This window comes from Hyla sarda, chromosome 9, assembly GCF_029499605.1.
Source record: "Hyla sarda isolate aHylSar1 chromosome 9, aHylSar1.hap1, whole genome shotgun sequence".
In the NCBI taxonomy this organism is placed as follows: domain Eukaryota; kingdom Metazoa; phylum Chordata; class Amphibia; order Anura; family Hylidae; genus Hyla; species Hyla sarda.
Window position 1 is genome coordinate 31,466,508 of NC_079197.1, and position 14,993 is coordinate 31,481,500.

The window sequence follows — 14,993 nt, forward strand, 5'->3', positions numbered from 1 at the left end:
ATGGAAAACATTATTTTTTTTTAAATCAACTGGTGCCAGAAAGTTAAACAGATTTGTAAATGACTTCTATTTAAAAATCTTTATTCTTTCAGTACTTACCAGCTGCTGCATACTCCACAGGAAGTTCTTTTCTTTTGGAATTTCCTTTCTGTCTGACCCCAGTGCTCTCTGCTGACACCTCTGTCCAATTTAGGATCTGTCCAGAGCAAGAGAGGTTTGCTATGGGGATTTGCTTGTACTCTGGACAGTTCCTGACATGGACAGAGGTGTCAGCAGAGAGCACTGTGGTCAGAAAGGAAATTAAAAAAGGAAAGGACTTCCTCTATAGTATATAGCAGCTGATAAGCAGTGGAAGGATTAAGATCTTTAAATAGAAGTAATTTACAAATCCGTTTAACTTTCTGGCACCAGTTGATTAAAAAAAAAATTTCCCAGTGGAGTACCCCTTTAAACTAACTTAAACATATAGAAAACACTCAAATAAAAAGCATAATAGAGGCAAACATAAGCTAGTAGGAGACCAAGAGTAACAAACCAGGTGCTGGCTATCACCAAACAGTGCAATTACACTGGATGGCTAGAGCAATATCACAATATCACCTGAACGGAGTAGAATGGTTCCTTGAATAAACTTGGTAGGCACAGACCACAACAAGAGCGAGACAACAACTAAAATCTGGCATGGATACATTCCTCCAGACAAAACCCTAAAGCTACTATTAGCAACTAATAAAATCAAAACACAAGAGATAATCATGTGAAGGGTGTTGATCCACCAGCTGTGCCATTCCTCTGTTATTCCACTTTAGAAACTTAGAATAAAGTGCGAACTGGCTGTTAAGGGGGCTAGTGACACCTAGTTGGAAATTAAAGGGGTACTCCGGTGAAAACCTTTTTTCATTTAAATCAACTGGTGCCAGAAAGTTAAACATATTTGTAAATTACTTCTATAAAAAAAATCTTAATCTTTCCAGTACTTATTAGCTGCTGAATGCTACAGAGGAAATTCTTTCTTTTTGGAACACTGATGACATCACGAGCACAGTGCTCTCTGCTGAAATCTCTGTCCATTTTAGCGACCATGCATAGCAGATGTATGCTAAGGGCAGCATGGTGGCCCAGTGGTTAGCACTGTGGCCTTGCAGCCCTGGGACCTTGGGTTCAAATCCCACTAAGGACAACAATAAATAAAGTGTTATTATTATTATAATAACGTCAGCAGAGAGAACTGTGCTCGTGATGTCATCAGAGAGAATTCCAAAAAGAAAAGAATTTCCTCTGTAGTATTCAGCAGCTAATAAGTACAGGAAGGATTAAGATTTTTTTAATAGAAGTAATTTACAAATCTGTTTAACTTTCTGGCACCAGTTGATTTAAAAGAAAAAAGTTTTTCCCCGGAGTACCCCTTTAAAGTATAAATTGACATTAAGAATAACAGGTCATAACACAGAAATGTAAGAAAAGATACTCCAGAAATGTTATTGTTACTGCACGGAGAATACTAGACAAGAAATGTCAGGAGTGGTGACAGGTCCCCTTTAACTATTAGGACAAATAACATATTTTTCCTATGTATGGCAATCGCTATTTTGTAGTCTTTGCCTTTTAAACTATATTTTTTTCTGTTATTATTATTATAATAATTTATTGTTATATTTTATATATAGACAAGAGTCTGTATGTGGAGAAAACTATGACCTATGGAGTAGAACATGTACGGGCCTTCCACAGGATCTCCGCAGAAGCGAAAACCATAGTTGAGAAGTAAGGTCCAGGACTATCTTCAATAAATCTAATTTCTTTATTGAAAATTAAAAAATGTAAAATCACAATGATGTGTACTGTGTAAATAAAAAGTGATCATCCCTCCCTGCTTCCAGCTTGTGGTCCAAAAAAGGCGAATGTGCGAATAAGCGGAAATTGGCAAATATCAGCATTTCCAGAGGACACTGATCCCTCCCTTCTTTTAGTACCCCTTTAAAGTATAAATTGACATTAAGAATAACAGGTCATAACACAGAAATGTAAGAAAAGATACTCCAGAAATGTTATTGTTACTGCACGGAGAATACTAGACAAGAAATGTCAGGAGTGGTGACAGGTCCCCTTTAACTATTAGGACAAATAACATATTTTTCCTATGTATGGCAATCGCTATTTTGTAGTCTTTGCCTTTTAAACTATATTTTTTTCTGTTATTATTATTATTATAATTTATTGTTATATTATATATATAGACAAGAGTCTGTATGTGGAGAAAACTATGACCTATGGAGTAGAACATGTACGGGCCTTCCACAGGATCTCCGCAGAAGCGAAAACCATAGTTGAGAAGTAAGGTCCAGGACTATCTTCAATAAATCTAATTTCTTTATTGAAAATTAAAAAATGTAAAATCACAATGATGTGTACTGTGTAAATAAAAAGTGATCATCCCTCCCTGCTTCCAGCTTGTGGTCCAAAAAAGGCGAATGTGCGAATAAGCGGAAATTGGCAAATATCAGCATTTCCAGAGGACACTGATCCCTCCCTTCTTTTAGCTTGTGAGCCAATGAGAAGGATGCAAATACAGCTGTCAGAGGTTAGAAACATCCCTAGCAACCAATAGGAAAGTAGTTAGTTGAAAGATATAATCGTGCATGCACATTTTGCGAATTTCATTACAAATTTCGCATGAAACAAAAAGTGAATGAATATGCAAAATTTGCAAATATACGACGAATATTAATCCATATATATTCAAAAAATATTGTGAATTCAAATATGACCTATGCCGCACATTACTAGTGGGAACTTACTAGTGGGAACTTACTAGTCACGCCCCGCCCATCAATGCAAGCCTATGGGAGGGGGCATGACAGCTGTCACGCCCCCTCCCATAGGCTTGCATTGAGGGGCGGAGCGTGACATCACACGGGGGTGGAGGCGTGACGTCCCACGCCGCCAGCCCTGTGGTCGCCGGTAATCAGACCCGGAGCAAACATGCTCCGGGGACTGATTTTAACTGGGGTGCAAGATCCTTTGGATAGGGGATAAGATGTCTAAGCGCCAGAGTACCCCTTTAAAAATTTGATTATTTGACAGGCACCATGACTTTTCGGTGCAGGGCCGCCATTAAAGACGTCCAAACTGCTAGTTTACTGTTGGTGTGAAAAAAGAGTTCTGGCTGGAAGCAGATACGACAAGTGATGGATCAGATGAATTGGTTAAAGTCAACAGTAGTTGAAAGAACACGGCGCTCAGTTGTGACATGAAGAGATAAAGAGGACTCCAACACATGTTTAAAGGTTTACTCTAGGATTCTTTTATTTGACTATGCTACAGGGGCTGTAAAGTTAGTGTAGTTCATAATATAGTGTCTGTACCTGTGTGTGATGGTTGATCTCACAATTCTTCTGTGATCTCTACCCCAATGTTTCTTTTTAACAGCATACAAAATTTGTGTTGTCTCAGGTTTTCCCAGGTTTCAGTGCACCCTGAGACATTACATCACTAGTCAGGTGATGAAAGGTATCCTGTCAGCTTCAATTGGTGGAGTGACCACTGGGTATGAGGGAGATCATTCTGCAGGGAACTGCAGTTTTGCAACAGCTGGAGGCGCCCTGGTTAGAAAACACTGGTCTATTGCATGGAAGGGAGCTCAGTAGTGCTTCAGTGGGTGGGATGGCTGATGTATGGGAGGGAGAAAAGTGACTTCACACTTACAAACAAGGACTCATGGGACTTTGGAAGGAGGAAACTCCATTGGAAAAAAGCCATTTCACAAAAAGACAGCCACAGCATTATGGTTATCTCAGAACATAGCCATTTAGCCCCAAGACACACATGGATCCTTCATAAGCATGTCCATTACTGTGTGGCAGGTAAGTACTAAAATCACCTTATGGTGGATAACACCTTTAACTCTATGGGCCCTAAAACTTTGGCAAGCCACATTAGGTGGCACTGCAAACAGGCCCAACTTGTTAAAAGTTTACTCAGTATTAATGAAATCAAAATAAACATGGAATGTAAATACCCATTTTATTATATTGTCTTCTAGGAATAGATGTGGGTGTATGTGTGGGTGGGTGTATTGGCACATGTGGATGCAATGACCCATACATTCAACAACTTGATGCTCCCTTTCCAGCAGCATGTGTTTCTGCTCTAAACTGAAGATACAGCTACTGTGTACAACTATATACAGATACACTGGTTATGTTCCTCTCCCACTGACTGCCTTACTGAAGCCTTCTCAATAACAGTTTCACAATAAACATTGCAGGAACACAACAATCTATGATCCCGTCATCATGGTTTCACTTCACAAGACAATGCTGACCACAAACAGTGTTTCCATAGAACGAGAGGGTTATTTCTAGCCTAATAGGGACCAACACAGTAATCGTTCCTATAGTTCATTCCACTGTGGAATATTTCATCTGTAGAAGCCCAGCCCTGCCGGGAAGTCTCGTCTTGTCTTGGAGAACAGGATGCTTTTTGAAATAATAAGCAAATTATTTATATAATGAAAAGTTCTGAATGTTCTGAGACTGTTTGGGTGTTTCTAATATGATTCCCTACTAGTTGGGGCCTTCAGAATATGATAAGTCCTTGTTTGTTTACGTAATAATGTAAAATGTCTTTATCTTTTGACTTGCTTTGTTCTGCAGTTCCATCTTACAAAACACATTTAAAGGGGTATTCCTGCTTTATACATCTTATCCCCTATCCTAATGTGGGGAAACTATGCTACTTAATGTGGGGAAACTATGCTACCTAATGTGGGGAAACTATGCTGCCTATCTAATGTGGGGAAACTATGCTACCTAATGTGGGGGAAACTATGCTGCCTATCTTATATGGAGAAACTATGCTACCTAATGTGGGGAAACTATGCTGCCTATCTAATGTGGGGAAACTATGCTACCTAATGTGGGGAAACTATGCTGCCTATCTAATGTGGGGAAACTATGCTACCTAATGTGGGGAAACTATGCTGCCTATCTAATGTGGGGAAACTATGCTACCTAATGTGGGGAAACTATGCTACCTAATGTGGGGAAATTATGCTGCCTATCTAATATGGGGAATCTATGCTACCTAATGTGGGGAAACTATTCTGACTATCTAATGTGGGGAAACTATGCTGCCTTTTATCTAAGAGCCGAGAAACGTGCTCTTGAATCACCCAGAATGCAAGAAAAAGTGCAAAAACCTGTTACACTAAAAAAAAAAACGTGCAAAAGGAAGAGACCCCCAAATAAACCTTTCCCTTCGCCTCCGGACCAAAATGTACCTGCGAGGTTCCAGGTTCGATGTTCCTTTTGGCCAAAGCTACTAAGATACAGAGATTTAAATTTGTCTAAAATATTAGCGATAGAAACTTATTCAGAACAACTTACAATCTAAAATGGTGAATGTCTGTCTTGATATGCAGGATAGCATGCACACATAGTGCGGATTAACCCAACATACCCTGCTGCTTCAGCAGTAGCACAAGGGGCACTTACTGACAGGTCGGCTTTGTTGGTAAGAACTTTCAGATGCTTCCTCAAAGTCAAAGACCTGAACAAGTAATAGAAACCCGAGTCGGGCAGGAATGATCTTTTAGGCACCAGGATTCATTAGTTCAGCTGTCTGACTCATGAAACCTATTGTTTTTTTCTCTTGCATGCATGAGTTGATCTCTGAAGCATGCTTTGATAGCAAATCATCACAATAATCTTAAAGCAAACCTAAAGAGATGGCAGCGTCTGGAAATAACTGAGATGATCTTGGGTCTTGTTGTGGCTTTTATTTTAATTTCCTTTTTTTCGTGCACTTTCTTGGTCATCAACATCTTTTGGCAACCAATGCATATGTTTGTTCTGTGTTCGGATTATAAGTTTACTACACACTTCTTGTAATAACAATCCTCTAGAAGGGATGGTTCTAAAATAATACTCGCAATGAATTATTGCCAATCCTGGGGACAACAACAGGATTAATACATCCCCATTTAAACGCGATATGTCCAGATCATACTCATGGCCACCAAACTGAAAAGTTGCATTTATTCCACCTTGTTTTATTATGTTAAGTGAAGCCACATGAGCTGCTGACTGTGTGTAGCCAAAACCATGTCCTCATGTGGTGGACAATAGTTGCTCAATTTACCATTGGCCACCTCATGGTTTGGACTCCCCCATGTTATCACAATGAAAACAAATCTTTTTATTCCTGAACCTGTCCCCCCAGATGGCCAAGGCCACCACAGCTCAAGCAAAACCAAATTTTTCAAAACTCCTTCAAAAACCCATCTGTCCGCCCAAGGACCAACACACCAACTCCCCTGACAAAAAACTCCAAAACCAACCCCCCCCCCTGCAGCATCAGTATACAATTCAAAATCTGCTACATACCCCACTTTCTCAATCATCTAAGACCTCCCATTATACTGATCCAAAAAAAGCCCACACACCAAGATCATCCCGTAATTCCCTTGACAACCTGACAAAATGATGCGGAGAAGCCACCCCCGCTGTAGCCCTAGACAACTTCCTACAAAAAAATTCTCCCCTTGGGCATGATCTGACAAGCAAAGTTAAGTTTTCCCAGCAGAGACTGAAGGGCCCGCAACCTAATCTTCTTGCTCTGACAAGCCACCTGCACCTCCTCCCGCAAACCCACCAACTTATCCCCAGGCAATCTATACTCCATCAAGACCAAATCAATTTCAATGCCCAAAAAACTAAGAACAATACTAGGACCTTCTGTCTTGTCTGGCACCAAGGGGACCCCAAAATGCCTAGCCACTGACTCCAAAGTGTGCAAAAGGACTGAACACCCATTAGAACCCGGTTGGCCGATACACAAAAATCATCCAAATAATGGATGAGCGACTTCCAGCCGGTTACGTCGCGGACCACCCATTCTAAAAAAGTACTGAAACATTCAAAATATGCGCAGCAAATAGAACAACCCATGGGCAAACACCTATCTACAAAATAACCTCCATCCCAAAACATCCCAACTAATGCATACAATCCGGATGAACAGGCAAAAGGCGGAAAGTCGATTCTATGTCCGTTTTTGCCATACCATAGGCCCCTGTACCATAGGACCGGATCCAACAAATTGCAGCACAGGGGCGTCACTAGGTCAAATCATTCGGGGCCCCTGCCCCGAATGCTAAGCCGATGTGCCCCCGAATCTCAGCTGTCAGCTAACATGCACAGGGCCGTTTGCCTTTTTTTTTCTTAATTTACTCACTACATTCCTGCCTATAGACATAATAGGGTCATTGATCAGCCAGCCCTGATAGTGCCAGTATACACCCCATTGGTGGCAGTGGCATTCATTTATCATAAACCTGGGGCTGTACCTGGGGGCTGGATGACAGACAGTGGAGCGCGGAAGTCTGACATAAGGATCGGGGCTGGCTATCAGTGGAGCGCGGAAGTGTGACATAAGGATCGGGGCTGGCTATCAGTGGAGTGCGGACGTCTGATGAGGTCCCCCTGTCTTGGATGCTGCCTGCTGTGCTCTGCTCCTCATGTTGAAGGTACGGCCCCAGGTTAATGACAAATGAATGCCACTGCTGCGGCGGCTTGTGGGAGGAGACTTGCCATATGTAGGCACACTGGAACACGCCAGCCTGCCCCCAGATTCTGGCGCCTGCCGAGGAAGAGCAACATGCCGCAAACCTACCCCTGGGCCCACCAGCGCCAACAGCAACTGTGGCATGCAGGACACCAGGTCTCCAGGCATCACACATGAGGACACCAGGTATCTCACTGCCGAAGCCAGCAGCACTGTAGCTGGTGTCACAACCTTCTTTCTAACTGACTGTAACCTCTTAGCCAGTGTTCCACAACATGTGTGCCTGCAGGTGTAGCAAAACTACAACTCCCAGCATGCCCAGAAAGCCAAAGGCTGTCTGGCATGCTGGGAGTTGCATTTTTTCTAAGTCTGGAAGCATTCTGGTTGGGGAACACTGTCTTAGAAGATACAGATTGAGTAAATATGGTGAGGTCACTGTGTACATACATTACATTACTTATCCTGTACTGATCCTGTGTTATATCCTGTAGATCTTTTATTAAAAAATATAAAACATTACAAAAAGAACGAACATCACCATAACAATAATACAAACAACATACACCTGTATAATATATACAATAATGAGTCCATATTAGTCCAAAAATGTCCAACCAAGTATCTTCTGGTCCAGCCTCATTCTCACCAAACACACCGCTATAATAACAACAACTACTAAACACTCTACAATAATAATAATACTTACAGTAATAATAATAACAACAATAATAACTAAAAACTGGTCCGGTTGCATTTCACCACCCAAAATAATAAATATGTGTCAAACCACCAACAAACACCGCAAACAGAAAAACAGAATATACAATTTTTTTTTTATTATTTTTTTTTTGGCCCTGAGCTGGTCCCGCATCCCATGCCCCCAGTACATGATAACAGACGTCCATGAACCAGTCCAGGATTTTACTTATTTATTTTTTTAAATAAAAAGTCCCACACAGAATCCCCCCTCCCCCCATCTACCCACCACCCAACCTAACACTAAACCCCAACACAACACAACCCCTAGAAAAAAAAATACAATATATATACATATATACACATATACATAAATGTACAAACAAAACAAATATATACAAAATAATACAAACTATACAAACCAAACAACAAACAACAATAAGGCTTTTCAATCACACAAACCCCTAAAGCTCAAGTTCAGTGCCTGCAAGCCCTATATCACCATATATCTACAGCACAAAACAAAAAGACTCATGTGCCAGCATCAGCCCACCACCAGGGGGAGACGACAGGCTAAGGCACTTTAAAGGCAGAGCCCCTCCACAGACGAGAGGCCCTGCCAGCACCCAGCCTCTCGTACTCCAGAGAACGCACCTTCACCAGGTCACCAAGAATGTTCCTAACCACCTCACCCACAGGGAGGATTTTACGCTGCGTCGACACTAAACACCGTGCGTTCCACGTGTAATACCTGACCACTGAGCTGACTACGAATAAAGTGCACCGGTCCCAGCCTCCAAGGTTTCTGAATGCCCCATAGGCCCATTCCGCATAGGAGAGACTGGCCAGCCGAGGCCAACCAATGGAAGCGCCCACCCTGTTATAAACCTCTGTGTTAAAGGGACAATGAAGCAGAAAATGCTCCATGCTTTCCAGCATGCCTCCACACTCCTCGCGGGGACATCCCCGGTCATCAGAGCTCCTGCACTTCAGATTGTCCCTCACACACAGTTTCCCATGGAAGCAGCGCCAAGTCAAGTCCCAAAACTTCAAGGGGATCCTGATAGAATTCAAAAGCTCTAAACCCACCTCCAGATCCCGACTTGGGCAGTCCTTGAGCGCCAATGGCCTCTGGAAATGAGAAGACAGGACCCTCTTGTCAAGGAATTTCCTCGACAGAGTCCTAATCTCCCACATCCCCAGACCCCACCGACGAATAACCTTCAGAACCGGGGTAGCGTAAGCCGGGAGATGCCCGTGTGGTGTGCGAAGATCCTTCACTTGCCCTCCTGTCTCCCATTCCTGGAAGAAAGGCCGAAACCATCCCCTACAGGAGGATACCCACAGAGGAGCCCTCTCTGACCAGAGGTTTGCTATATTGGTCTTAAGAAAGGTATTCACTAGGAATACCACGGGGTTGACCATACACAACCCCCCTAGTCTCCTTGTACGGTAAGTAACCTCCCTCTTCACTAGGTTCAGTCTATTCCCCCATAACATTTGGAAGAACACACTGTAGACCCGGGTCCAAAGAGGCTCTGGCAACATGCATACACTGCCCAGATATATCAGCAAAGGGAGCAGGAAAGTTTTCATCAGGTTAACCCTTTCCCGGAGGGTCAAAGACCAACCCTTCCACTGATCCACCTTCTGAGCGGCGATCTTAAGCCTGCTGTCCCAGTTTTGTTTGGGGTAATCCCCGTGACCAAATTCGATGCCGAGGACTTTTGCGGATTCCTGGGGCTCTGGAAGGGCGTCCGGGAGGTTAAAATCAGGATCTCCCCCTCCCAGCCAGAGACTCTCACACTTATCCTGATTGATCTTGGACCCGGATACCTCCGAGTAGCGGTCCACCTCTGACATCACCCATCTGCCCTCCTCTTGTGAGGAGACAAACACGGTGATATCATCAGCGTACGCTACCGCCCTCAGAGCCGAATCCGGCACCGCCAGGTCCATTCTCACCCCCGCCAACGGTCCACAACCAATCCTTCTAAGGAAAGGATCGATTGCAAACACGTACAGCAAAGGGCTCAAAGGACAACCCTGACGGACACCAGACCCAACCTCAAAAGAGCGGCCAATCCAACCATTCACAAGCGGGAAACTCTCTGCCCCTACATACAAGGTCTTAAGCCAATCAACAAAACCCCCTGGCAGGCCATATCTCAGAAGGACAGACCAGAGGTACTCATGGTTAACCCGATCAAACGCTTTTGCCTGATCCAAGGACAGCAAGTACCCCTTCCAGTGGCCAGCCCTACCCTGCTCCACAGCCTCTCGGACACTGAGCACAGCACTAAATGTACTGCGGCCCGGAACAGAGCAATGCTGAGACCCCGAAAGGAGCCGGGGTGCAAACTCCACCAGCCGGTTAAACAGCACTTTTGCCAGAATCTTTCTGTCCGCATTGAGAAGTGCTATGGGACGCCAATTCTCAATGTGGGACGGGTCTTTACCCTTTGACAGGATGATCAGCGCTGACCTCCTCATTGACTTTGGCAAAGTGCCCGAGGATAGACACTCATTAAAAACCGCAGTCAAGAGGGGAACCAAAGGGTCCTTAAAGGTCTTATAGAACTCAGATGTTAAGCCATCCGGACCGGGTGACTTCTTGAGGGCAAGCCCATCAATAGCCATCCTGACTTCCTCTTCCCGGATCATCTCTGTCAAAACGTCAAGAGAGGGGTCTACTCCTGGTTCAGGGATGGTTTCAGCCAAGAAAGCTGATACCTTATCTCGATCTAGATCCTTCCTTCCCAAGAGGTGCGAGTAGAAGGATCTGACGACCTCCAGGATCCCTGATCTGGACCTCTTCAAGGATCCCGTACTATCAATCAGTCCTGAGACCACTTTACTACTCACTGACATCTTGCAGTTTCTGTAAGGGTCGGGCGAGCGGTACTTCCCGTAATCCCTCTCAAAAACCAAAGATGCGTGCCTATCGTACTGGCACTTCATCAACAAGGACTTCACTCTGGAGATATCCTCTCGGCTACCTCCAGTCGAGACAAGGTTCTCAAGTTTCTTCCTCAGGCCCTGGTACAAGCGGTACCTGTTTAGGCTTCTGAGGCCCGAGAGCTGGCGGAAGAATCTCGCAACCCTTTCCTTGAAGATCTCCCACCACTCTGACTTACTGTTACAAAGGCCCAGCAATGGTAACTGGCTCTGAAGAAAATCCTCAAAGGACTGTCTTATCTCCGCTTCTTCCAAGAGAGACGAATTCAGCTTCCAATAGCCTCTGCCCATCCGGGGGGTCTCTGTGACATTCAGAGAAAACAAAATTAAACAGTGATCGGAGAACTCCACCTCAACAACAGACACTGCTGAAGAGACGGCTTCCTCCTTTAAATAAAACCTGTCTATCCTAGACCTACAACTACCCCTATGATAGGTGAATCCCGCGTGGCCTGGGGTGTGCCGGATGTGGACATCCACCAGGCGAGCCTCACTCGCTATGCTATTAAGGGCGACGCTATCATAAGTCAGCTTGTCTCTGGAACCTCCCCTATCTTGGGGCCTCGTGACAGCATTGAAGTCCCCTCCAAAGACCACCTGCCGACTTGTAAAAAGATAGGGCTTGATCCTCATAAAGAGGCACTTCCGGTCCCACTTAGACTGTGGGCCGTAGATGTTAATAAGGCGAAGTTCTTGTCCCCTCATGAGGACATCTAAGATCAGGCACCTCCCCATTTCTAACTCGATAACCCGTCGGCATTCTACCGCTGCGGTAAAAAGGACCGCCACTCCGCTATACGGTTCGGCCCCAAGAGACCAGTAGGAGGGCCCATTCCTCCACTCTCTTTTAGCCTTGTAGATAGATGACATATCTGTAAGCCTGGTCTCCTGCAAAAATAAAATATCAGCATTAATATGGGCAAAAAAATCATAGGCAGCAAAACGAGCTGTATCTGACTTAATGCTGGCGACATTAATGGACGCCAGTGTCAACGGAGAGGGTGCCGCCATCAAGGGTGAATGAGTTAAACAGCTTTCTTTTTCCCACTCCCCTTCTCACCCTCCACATCAGAAGAACTCTTCACCCTCTTTAGAGAAATGGAAGTGTCCATCTCACCAGACGTCGTTTTACTTTCCTCGTCTCCGGATTCTAGGCCAGTCCCTTCCCCCGAGGACATAACCTCCCCAGGGGAAGAGGACTCGGCGCCCCCTGGAAGCCCCTCTGCCACCTCCCCCTCATCCTCCCCTTCCGAAGAAGAGGAGGAGATGTCCCTGAGGGGTCGGAATCGATTGGAAAGGCCAACCAGAGGGGAGTCAGTTTTGCCTTCCTTTGGCACCTGGACCAGGGTGGGAGAAGATCTTAAATCTCCCTTTTTTTTTTACTTGTACCCCGCTTTCGTGTCTCCTTCTGCCATCCCACATCATCCTCCTCCACGCTAACTGAGGAGATGGCACCTTCCTCATTCTGGATCCTCCTGACCTCCTCATTCAGCTCGCCATCCCTCAGGGTCTCAGCAGCAAGGTTGGCCTCTGGGACAGAATGAGAGGTCGTCCCAGTAACCCGGGCTTTCCCCATCACCCTATCCCTTTGGCGTTTATCAAGGCGTCTTAGTTGGGCTGGTGTCTTTCTCTTGCTGTTCCTCACTGACCCCTCAGTTCCTCCACCCCTGCTAGTCCCCTCCCCAGCAGATTCCGGCTCGTGATCTTCACCCGCTGGGGACAAGACTGCATTAGCGAAAGAACGAGGACAACGACTGAATGGGTGACCTAAGTCACCACACAGGTGACACCTAATCTCCGCACAAGATGCGGCAAGATGGCCTACACCCCCACACAAGGCACATTTCTGCACCGTACAGTTTGCACTGAAGTGTGTGGGGTCACCACATCTGTGACAGAGCTTCGGCTGACCCCGGTAGAAAATCTGGATACGATCCCTGCCGAGAAAGGCAGAGGATGGAATATGGGTAACTGTATTTCCTGAACGTTTAAGTTTTACCAGAAACGTCCAGGCTCCTGACCAGATGCCAAACTCGTCCCTGTTCTTCTGCGGGATCCCCATTACCTCGCCATACCGTCCTAACCAGGTGATGATGTCAACACAAGAGAGTGATTCGTTACGGGTCAAAACGGTCACTCTCTTGATTTCGTTTTGACGAGACAATGCCTGTACGGCAAAGTCTCGCCAGCCGGGCTCATTCTTTACCAATTCATAATTCGACCAGAAAAGCTCAAGCCCCTCTGGCCGAACAAAACTGATATCGAATTCAGGAGCACCGTAGGGATGTATCAAGGCAAAGATATCAACTGCCTTGAAGCCCATCTTTAGCAAGAGCTCAACCACTTTGGTCCTTGAAGGACACATATCTTCGCCCTGCCACCGAAGACGGACCACATTCCTATGGTTACTACCTGCCCCGGCTGTTGGGAGGGACCACACAGTATCGCCCCCTCTTTCCTCTCGGAAGGCAGAGAGACCGTGTCTCTCTATCCAGAAGGACAGATCAACTGCTCTACCCTCTACATTAATCGACCTTTCCCCCTTTTTCAGAGCCTCCAGGAGACGTCGCTGCAATAAACCGTCCCTAGAGTCAGGAGACGAGGAAAGTATTCTACTTCCCCCAGCAGTGACATTGGCATAACTCCTATGATCTGTCACCACTGGGGGGGCAACCGGACCAGACCCTACACCTACACCACTTCTAATGACAACATCCCCACCACCCCCAATAACAACATTAGCACTTCCCCCAACAACATTGTTTCCAATAACATCATCTGTAGTCCCATCACCACCCCTAATTTCAGCAACAGCAAAATCACCTTCTCCAATAATATTAACCTCCATCCGCTCCCCAGTCATACACCCCGTACCCCCATTTACCTTCTCATTCACACTGGCTGGACCAGAAACAGATAATCCGGCCTCAGCATCACGGGGCACTAGGGCTGGGACAACCTCCGCTGGCCCTTTAAGGGACCGGGCAGCATGCTTGCCCGGTCTAGAGGAGGCCCCAGCCCTGTTCTTATTAGTGCCCTCCGCCTCATCAGCATCATCTCCAGTCTTTTCATGGCGCCGCTGATCAATGGGATCAGCGGCACCAATACAAAACAAACGTTTTTCTTCACTTTTGGGAGTGTCCGTTATGCCCTTTGCTACCTCCGGCACTGAGTCACCCCCCTCTCCCACAGGGGAGCGAACTACAGCACCGGAGTCTGCCTCTCTGCCCACCGCTGGGCCGCCCTCACTGTACGGCCTTTCGGCCGATGCCTTCTCTGCTCCATCCCTGCTACTGCAAACAGGCATGGAGCTCTGCGCCCTTTTAGTATCTGTACTCTCCCTGCACCTTTTCACCGAGTCCACCACAGAACACGGGCTGGGCTGGGTAACGGGGCTTGCACAATGAGCTGACTCTGCGGCCGACTCAGGGTATACAGGGAGGGGGGTGTAGATGTAACTCACCACTTCTTGCTGCTTTGGCTTGGTCTTCTTTTTCTTCTTACCCCCAGGTGCCTCATTTGGGAGCTCATCTCCAAACATCAGGTTCTGAGGACACACTGGGGATTCCAGCATGCGGATCTGGGCCATTAGCGCCCCTCCCTGGTAGCTGCTGTCACTGTCCTCCCCTGAGTCGGCAGGTGATACTGCTGGTTGCTGTGCAGGGGGCCCACTGTACGGGGCCTGCTGCTGTTGCCGCAGGCCACCAGGTGGATCTGGCTGTTGTTCTTCCTCCATCTCCTCCACATCATCCACCTGGCTCTCAGGTTGCAGC

At 46.0% G+C, this 14,993-nt stretch overlaps 1 long non-coding RNA gene across 2 annotated transcripts in view; it reads left to right on the plus strand.

Moving 5' to 3' along the window:
• LOC130291354 (uncharacterized) overlaps positions 1-1,902 on the plus strand; it is an 88,881-nt gene extending 86,979 nt beyond the window's left edge. For both annotated transcript variants that reach the window (XR_008847900.1, XR_008847901.1), the window contains exon 4: positions 1,668-1,902. This is a non-coding gene — a long non-coding RNA (uncharacterized LOC130291354). The remainder of the gene's footprint in view (positions 1-1,667) is intronic.
• Positions 1,903-14,993: the final 13,091 nt, after the last annotated feature.